This window comes from Chenopodium quinoa, unplaced genomic scaffold (assembly GCF_001683475.1).
Source record: "Chenopodium quinoa cultivar QQ74 unplaced genomic scaffold, ASM168347v1, whole genome shotgun sequence".
Taxonomy (NCBI): Eukaryota; Viridiplantae; Streptophyta; class Magnoliopsida; order Caryophyllales; family Amaranthaceae; genus Chenopodium; species Chenopodium quinoa.
The window spans coordinates 10,656,387-10,665,978 of NW_018743292.1; the positions used below are offsets into that span (position 1 = coordinate 10,656,387).

The window sequence follows — 9,592 nt, forward strand, 5'->3', positions numbered from 1 at the left end:
AGTTTTTGTAGATGGATTAATAAGTCTCATTTACAAATTAAACCTAAGCCTCACACCATATCCAAAACTCCAAAAGCATACTTTTCACATCACCAAACTAGATCTTGATGAAAGAAGCAACAGACTTAACTTCTCATATCATATACTTCTCATACAATATCAATCAAGTCTAGTGGCGAAGCTAGAATGTTTTATTAGGGTGGCCAAACACTCTATGTTCTAAGACATATATTCATATTCCAACCCTTTTAACAACATTAGAAGTATCCTTTAAGCTTGCAAAATACTTCGTATATATATAGATAAAATCTCACTACTATTACGTTACTCTACTAGTACTCTTTAAAGCTTTAAGCAAAGTATTCCATATAAATCTAAGCTAAGAATCAATAAAAATAATCATTTATACATATATATAAAGCAAAATAAAATAAAATCAAAAGAAGATCACAACCGAGAGGGGAAAAAACACGCCCAAAAAAGGCATAAAATCGAATTAACTAATTTAATAAATATTAATACTTTTTTGTTTCTTTTTTTTTAAACTAAATGTGAATTGGAAAACGTATACAACTTGTGCATGACAAACGTGAATACTCCAATGTACACAACCACATACAAGAAAAAAAAACCAATAAACGCTCTGTTCTCTCTCCTCCGTTCACACAAAAAACCCCATTTGAAACCTAGAACTCACCAAAGTTCCGGCGCCGCGGCCGGTTCTCCGGCGAGTTCCCTTTCCTTTTTTTTCAAGTATTATACTACTCGTGTTCTAGTTTGGTGAAGTTGAAGCGTAACCAAGCTCCATGAAGAGCTTCGAACTCCGTTTAGTGCTACCCTCTTCTCACCGGAAAGGTTAATTGTTACCGTCAGTTTTCCGATAGATAGACGAGGAAGCCTTGTTCCACCAGGAATTCTCGCCGCTTAGAAGAAGGATCTAGGTTCAGATTTGTGTGTTCAGGGGACGAAATTGACAATTTTAGGGGTCTTGGGCAAACTCTAACGCCGCCGTCGGGGGGTTGCCGGAAAAAAGGAAATCGCGACGGTGTTTGGTGAAGTTAGGGTTTCGTAGATTTCTTGAGCTCAGTTTCAAAATTCTCTGTTCTGGTTATCTTCTTTGGTTTTGGCGAGTTTCGAAATTGCTCTGAAGTTGGCTCTGTAAGTCTTCGTTCTCCTTAGTTCTTCTTATTTTGAAGCTAGTATGTTAAGGTTCGTTTGGCATTGATGTGGTTTTCTATTTTTTGGCTTTTTGTTTTTAAACTCATATGATATATGTCATATAATGAAATAAAGATTAGTTAAACTTATTAAAATCATTATAATTTTGAAATCTGACAACAGAAAAGTGAAAACAACTTTTTCTTGTTTTCTGTTTTTGGTTTTGTGTTTTAAAAATAAAAACAGAAAACTAAAAACAATAAACGATGCCAAACAAGCCCTTAGTTTTGAGTTTAAGTTTCTGTTGTGAGGTTGGATGTCTCCCCTTTTGTTTTGTTGGATTGTTTTTTTTTTTTCTTCTAATGTGTCCCTGTTTGGTTTCTAGTTGGATGGCCATGGTGGGCTTGTCCAATCTTGAAGTGGTAAGGGGAAGTTATTTTGGGTTAGACTCTAGGTATTGGGTGGTGGGGAGGAAAAATGCCCTGCCCTTCGCCTTTGTTTCATGTCTGGGATTTGGAGCAGTTGGTCTCCTTGTTGTAGTCAGTTTTAGCTTATGCTTCCTTGGCAGTGGGTTTGCCTTGAAGAACAAGTTGGGTGAAAGTCATTTGTTGATGGCTCTTCAGCTATTAGGTTTGCGAGTGTACGACTTGAAGGTTTGGTGTTTTGTTTCATCGTCAATTGGCTCTAATTTTGATAATTGGAGTTCTTTCAATGTTTTCAGGTCTATGATGGGTTTTGTACTCATTACATTCAAATTTTCAAATCTGTACGCTACTCCCATATTATTTGGGGTTCATAGTATGCTACCAATCATGAATTTCTTTCCTTTAAAAGAGAGAAATCAAGTTACTTGTTACCGTGATATTACCTTCCTTTCGTTTCTTGCTTTGGTTTTGTTTTCCAAGCTCCACAAGTTACAAAGAGTTTCTACCATGGTTAATTACCCAAGCTTCACCCTTGGTGGAAAAAGGACACCGGGAATAACATGTAATGTAGGCTTCGGCTCGCTAGAATCACGACAGTGTTGCCTACAAAGTGGTTCCAACACTCATGGGATAACTAAGAAAGCAGTTTCTTTTAAGTTGGTTTGTTATCTTGTGTTCATAAGAGAGTTACTTGTTACCGTGATATTACCTTCCTTTCGTTTCTTGCTTTGGTTTTGTTTTTCAAGCTCCACAAGTTAAAAAGAGTTTCTACCATGGTCAATAATTACCCAAGCTTCACCCTTGGTGGAAAAAGGACACCGGGAATAACATGTAATGTAGGCTTCGGCTCGCTAGAATCACGACAGTGCTGCCTACAAAGTGGTTCCAACACTCATGGGATAACGAAGAAAGCAGTTTCTTTTAAGTTGGTTTGTTATCTTATGTTCATAAGAACAAGTGTTGCTCGTAGCTTTGTTATTGTAAAGGTCTTAATAGGCCTAATTCTTATTGTTTTAGCTAACTCTTTCAATATACGCAAATTAATCCTTTGTCAAAAAAAAAGAGAGAAAAAAATAAAATAAAAAAATACAGGCATACATCCATGTACAAATGATTAAACAAGAAAACTTGGAAACGTATGTAGTATTCCCTCCGTCCCTTTATTAGAAGTCTATTTCTAATATTTATTACTCACATAATAAAGAGAAATAGGCTTCTAATTTAGGGACGGATGGAGTAATTACTAATTAATAAGAATAAAAAAATAGTCAATAAGATTACCTTAGTAATGTACGTACACTTTATGCCAAGCCCACTATAAACTAATCAAGGGTTTCCTCGGCCCTTAGGAACTATCTTAGATGCCTCCTAGGATTGCATGTCTCGGCCCAAGCTACACTTCATCAAGTGAAATGAAATGAAATCAACAAATATTAATATTACTACAGTACTACGTATAAGAAAGCAAGCAACTACAAAGTCTAAAATCGATTCTTTAATTTGAGCCAATTATTTGATTAAACTTCAAGCTATTACTTTATGGATTATCATGATTTTTAATGAAACCAGTAACAATTAACTTGTTAGTAAAGAATAAATCAATCAACACATCATCATGACGAGGGGTTGTGATAGTGTATATTTCATATAAATCAATCTTGAAATTAAACTATTAGTTTGATAGACCCCTAAACAGGCTTTCATGTGAGGGAGTACTTCGTATTAAGTTAACCTAACTTTGAATACGAGTAAGGCATGTTTAGTTCGCCTTATTTTTACTTAATGTAGAAAAAATAAGTTCAGATCAGAAAAAATAAGTTCAAATCATTTAAAAAAAAAAAGTTCTAACACACTTTAATTTATCGTATAACGTGCGCCTATACGATTTTTTTATCGCTAAATTAAATATCTTTAATTTTGTAATGAAAAAAATTATGAAAATTACAAACTACATTTGTTTTATATTATTTGCAAGGATTTGACATAAAGTGTAAGTAAAAAATGTCTAATCGTTGCAAATAATATGAAACGGAGGTAGGCCCCGTTCATTTCACCTTATTTTGCTGAACTGAAATTATTTTTATTGAATTGAAATTATTTTTGCTGAACTAAAATTAATTTTACTGAACTGAATTTATATTTGTTGAACTGGAATTAGTTTTACTAATTTTCTATTATATTTGTTCTTTAAAGTTACTGAAAAACTGAACTTATTTTTACTGAACTGAACTTATATTTATTGAACTAAAATTATTTATTGAACTAAAATTATTTTTAATTAATATTTTTTTTAAGGTAAAGTGAACAGAGCCGTAGTATTAATAAAATAAAGATTATTAAGAATCTAGCAAGACTCGATAAATCTTTATTTATTAATTATAGTATAAGTAAGATCAAAATTTGGTCAAATTAGACAATCAGATTAAATCAAATCAATAAAAATGACGTGAACTAAACAAACCCTAAGTTTGAAAACTTAATCCTCTGATAATCACCCCTATTCCGACCTCTCCCGATTGGACCTCTAGTTTTTTACTCGAAAAGGGTGGCTTAACCAACGAAAGACAGCAAACCCGAAACCTATTCTAACACGCGCAATTTTTTATTTAAAAAAAAAAAAAAAAAAACAAGTGCTACATCGTATCGTATTTCTTACATTTGGTCCAAAAAAAACACCATAGTCAATCTCCCAACACTTTACTTGTCAACGAATCTTTCTCCTCCTAGATCTGCAATCCAATCTTCCCAATTCATGACATTCATCTGAATCAATCGATTCGCTGAGTCTAACGAGTCAGTGACTCAGCCATGGCGGACATCTCCGACTCAGCGGTGTCTATCCGAGTCCCCTATAAACACCTCAAGCAAACTGCTGATGTTGAAATGGTTGATTTTGATCATAATTCTCCCAACATTTCTAGGGTTGTTAATGGCGATTCGCCGGAAATTCACCGGCATTCGTCGGATTCGAGATCGGAGAAGAATAGTTTGATGAAATTGATACTCAGTTGTACGGTTGCCGCCGGTGTTCAGTTTGGTTGGGCGCTTCAGCTTTCTCTTCTCACTCCTTACATTCAGGTCTTTTTTTTTCCTTAATTGTTGTTATAAGTTCAGTGTAATGCTATTTTATATCATAATTGTATAATATTTTATGTGATTTTATGATTGTTATTAGAGATTGGAATTGAATTATTGTGGAATTAGGGTTAGGGATTGAAATTTCGTGTTTTTGTAGTGAGATTATGGAGTGTTGCACTGTTGCAGTGGATAATTGTGGTGGAATTGTGGAATGTTTGATAAGGAGTTGTTCCTTATTTTTTAAAGTTTTGTGGATGAAATTTGAGAAATTATGGTTTGGATTAGCTAGTTGAGGAATGAAGTGGTGAAAGTGGAATGGGATCACATGGCTTTGTCGAAAAGGTTGCCTCTTTGTTATTGTTGATAAGTATATTAGGTGACTCGTACTTCGTAGCTTTGTCCGCCCGATCGGGCGGACATTGCCCGGTCTGACCGGGCGGAAGAAGAAGAGGTGCCTGGCAAATTCGTTGAAGAAGCTGCTCTCGCGCCCGACCGGGCGAGCCTTCGCCCGACCGGGCGAGCCTTCGCCCGATCGGGCAGACCTTGCCCGGTCTGACCGGGCGGTGGGGGTTGGATACGTTGAAGCATTCGTATGGAGTTTTCTTCTCGCGCCCGATCGGGCAGACCTTGCCCGGTCTGACCGGGCGGAGAAGGAAAAATACGGAACGCGGATTTTGCGGTTTTAGGTTATCTTATTTTATTATCTTTTTGCCCAAGTATCTTTTAATTAGGGATTAATATAAAACCTCCCTAATATCAGTATTAGGGTTAAGAGAGACAGAGTGAGAGCCGTTCTTGAGAAATACAAGAATCATCTTTGTAATCTTTGCAGTTTATAGTGAAATCATTCGATCTCGGTGCCCGTGGACGTAGCTATCACATCGATAGTGAACCACGTAAATTCTTGGTGTTGTTCTTATTGTTTGCATTGAATTTCTTTATTGTTTTCTTGTTTGTTTACGACCTTTGCTTCCGCTGTCGCACAACAATTGGTATCAAGAGCTCAGGTTCAATCCTTGGAGAGTTTCTTGAAGATAACAATGGCAGGAGATTCAACAATAAGAATTGAGAAGTTTACCGGGAAAAATAGTTTCGGGCTATGGCAAATTAAGATGAAGGCTCTGTTAAAACAACAGCAGATATGGCGTCCGTTGGCTCCAAAGAGTACTACTTCGGAGTCAGGAGACGGACCGACTGACTCGCAGTTAGAAGTTATGGAAGAGAAGGCACACTCTACCATATTACTTAGTCTTGATGATCAAATCATCACGGAGGTTGCTGATCAGGAAACGGCGGCTGGATTGTGGCTGAAGCTGGAGTCATTGTATATGACTAAGTCGTTGACCAACAAATTATTACTGAAACAGCGGTTGTTTAGCCTCCGGATGCAGTCAGGTACTTCCTTACGGGAACATCTAGAAAAACTTAACTCTATTTTGCTTGATTTACGTAATTTAGATGTTAAAATTGATGATGAGGATGCTGCGTTGATTTTACTTGTATCTCTACCGTCTAGCTTTGAGAATTTTGTAGAGTCTTTTGTTGTTGGTAAGGATTCTATAACCTTAGAAGAAGTGAAGGCAGCACTTCATACTAGGGAACTCAGAATGAAAGCTACGAGTGATAATGGGGATAATGGTAGTGGGTTATTTGTTAAGTCCGGAAAGTCTAAAAAGAATAAGGGGTTTAACAAGGGGAACAATGCTGGGTCGGGTGCTGGAAACGGCAAGGATGGATCTAGTAAAACTACTACTAAAACATGTTATTACTGTAAAGAACCGGGTCACTTTAGGAATAATTGTCCGGTGAGGAAAAACAAGTCCCAGGCTGCTGTAGTTGAAGAGAAACCGAATGAGAGCTATAATTCAGAGGAAGATTTAGCATTAGTCAGTTCTGCTAGGTCTGATGATTTATCTGATAACTGGGTTCTAGATTCGGGGTGTTCGTTCCATATGTGTCCACGTCGAGATTGGTTTGATACATATGAACCTCGCAATGGGGGTATGGTTATAGTCGGTAACAATGCTCCATGTAAGGTCACAGGTATTGGTTCCATGAGGTTGAGGACTGTTGATGGGCGGAGGTTAACTTTGACTAATGTACGGCATGTTCCTGCTTTAGGAAAGAATCTGATTTCATTGGGTACCCTGGATGAATTGGGGTACAATGGTGTGTTTTCAGATGGGGAGTTGTGTATTTTCAGAGGTTCTGAGTTGGTACTTAAGGGTATCAAAAGGAACACCCTCTATGTTTTTGAGGGTGTTACACTGCCTAGTTCTGCGGTTTGCGCATCTGTATCTCACCAGGAGATGACTAAGATTTGGCACATGAGGCTTGGTCATATGGGGGAGAAGGGGATGCAGCTATTGTCCAAGAGGGGTCTTCTATCCGGGGTCAAGGTTGCCAACCTTGAATTTTGTGAGCATTGTGTGTTTGGTAAGAAACACAGGTCAAAGTTCAGCAAGGGTGCTCACATTACTGATGCAGTGCTCGATTACATCCATTCAGATTGCTGGGGTCCATCTAGAGTTGAAGGTATGGGAGGTTACCACTATTTTGTGTCATTTGTTGATGACAAGTCCCGATACACATGGCTTAGGTTGCTTAAGTCAAAGGATGAGGCCTTCAAAGTTTTCAAGCAATGGAAAGCTTTGGTGGAAAATCGACAAGGAAGGAAGATCAAGAAGCTACGAACGGACAATGGGCTAGAGTTTTGCAAAGACGAGTTTAATCAGTTCTGTGCAGATGAGGGTATAGGTCGGCATCATACTGTCAGGAAGACACCACAGCAGAACGGTGTAGCAGAACGGGTTAATCAGACACTGCTAGAGAGAGTTCGATGCATGCTCTCTAATGCAGGGCTTGGGAGGAGGTACTGGAGTGAAGCTGTGTTAACAGCTTGTTATGTCATTAATAGGGGTCCTCATTCTGGAATTGATTCCAAAATTCCGTTTGAGATCTGGAGTGGTAAGTTGCCTAATTTTTCGAATTTGAAGATTTTTGGTTGTGTTGCTTATTATCATGTTATTGAGGGTAAGCTGGATCCACGAGCCAAGAAGGGGTGTTTTGTTGGGTACGGGGATGGTGTGAAGGGGTTTAGAATTTTTTCACCTTCGGAGGGTCGGGTCATTCTTAGTAGGGATGTTACTTTCGATGAAAACACCATGTATTCAATTAAAAATGCAGAGATTTCAGATTTGAGAAGGGAAGGAGACAATTTATTACAGACAGATGGGGTACTTGAGGTACATCAGTCTACCATTGCTGATTTACCTCGGGTACAATATATTGATGATGATGCTGATGTTCCAGTGCCGGGTACTCCTGAACCTGAGATTACTCCTACTCATTCTAACTCTGGGGATGAGGTGGAGCAATCTAATCAGGGGTCATCTAGTCAACCTGACACCATTCTTGAGATGCCTAAACGAGTTATCAAGAAGCCTGTTAGATTGATTGAAGAGATGGAGGGAAGAAATTGCTGTGTTGATGCGATGACAGGTTATGCATTGAGTGTAGCTGATGATGTAGAGTCATTTGAACCTGCCACATATAAACAAGCAATTAGTTGTAGTGAGTCTGCGCAATGGCTTGCCGCAATGGGTGAAGAGATGCAGTCCCTTTACAAGAACAGAGTGTGGGAACTGGTAAAGGTACCGGAAGGGAGGAAGCTTGTGGGTTGTAAATGGATTTACAAGAAGAAAGAAGGGTTGTCGGAAACTGAGCAAATACGTTTTAAGGCTAGGCTAGTTGCTAAGGGGTTCAGTCAGGTAGAAGGGGTTGACTTTGTTGAGATATTCTCACCTGTGGTTTCGACATACTTCTATCCGTGTGTTATTGTCAATTGTAGCACATTTTGATCTTGAGCTGGAGCAGTTGGATGTTAAAACGGCCTTCCTTCATGGCGATTTGGAGGAGGAGATTCTGATGAAGCAGCCCGAAGGATTCGAAGCTCCTGGAAAGGAACACTATGCCTGCAGATTGCTAAAGTCATTGTATGGACCTAAGCAATCCCCCCGACAGTGGTACAAAAGGTTTGATTCTTTTATGGTTTCACAAGGTTTTGACAGGAATTCATATGATTGCTGTGTGTATCATAGTAAGCTGGATAATGGTTCCATGATTTATCTTTTGTTATATGTTGATGACATGTTGGTTGCCACAAAGAATAAATCTGATATTGCTAGATTAAAGGAGATGCTTAACTCGGAGTTTGACATGAAAGACTTGGGTGCAGCTAGGAAGATTTTGGGTATGGAGATCTACAGGGATCGGGCTAGAGGTAAGCTTTTCTTGACTCAGAAAAGCTACATTGAAAAGATTCTGTCTCGTTTTGGGATGGAAAAATCGAAGCCTATAAGTACGCCAACTACTGTTAGTTGTAAGTTGTCTTTGTCTATGTCACCTCAATCAGAGGAGGAGTTGTCTTATATGTCTAGAGTTCCATATGCAAACGCGGTTGGTTGTTTGATGTATGCTATGGTCTGTACTAGGCCGGATATTGCGCATGCTGTTAGTGTTGTAAGCAGGTTTATGGCTCGACCTGGGAGGGAACACTGGCAAGGGGTGAAAAGGATTTTTCGCTACCTGAGAGGGACAGCTGATATTGGTCTTGTGTACGGGAATGATAAGGAATGCTTGGTCACTGGGTACAGTGATTCTGATTATGCAGCTGATGTGGATACCAGGAGGTCTGTGACTGGTTATGTGTTCACTTTGGGTGGTTCTGTGGTTAGTTGGAAGTCTACATTGCAGTCATCAGTTACGTTGTCAACTACTGAAGCTGAGTATATGGCTTTAACTTCTGCAGCTAAGGAGTCTATTTGGCTCAAAGGCCTAGTAGGTGAACTGGGTATTGCACAGGATTTTGCTACAGTGTATTGTGATAGTCTAAGTGCGATTTGCTTAGCTAAAGATCAAGTACACCATGA

General features: G+C 38.6%; 1 long non-coding RNA gene across 1 annotated transcript; it reads left to right on the forward strand.

Annotated features, from left to right (window-relative positions):
• Positions 1-485: 485 nt before the first annotated feature.
• Positions 486-2,676, forward strand: LOC110736986. Its single transcript, XR_002514310.1, has 2 exons — positions 486-1,158; positions 1,880-2,676. It is a non-coding gene; the product is annotated as an uncharacterized LOC110736986 (long non-coding RNA).
• Positions 2,677-9,592: the final 6,916 nt, after the last annotated feature.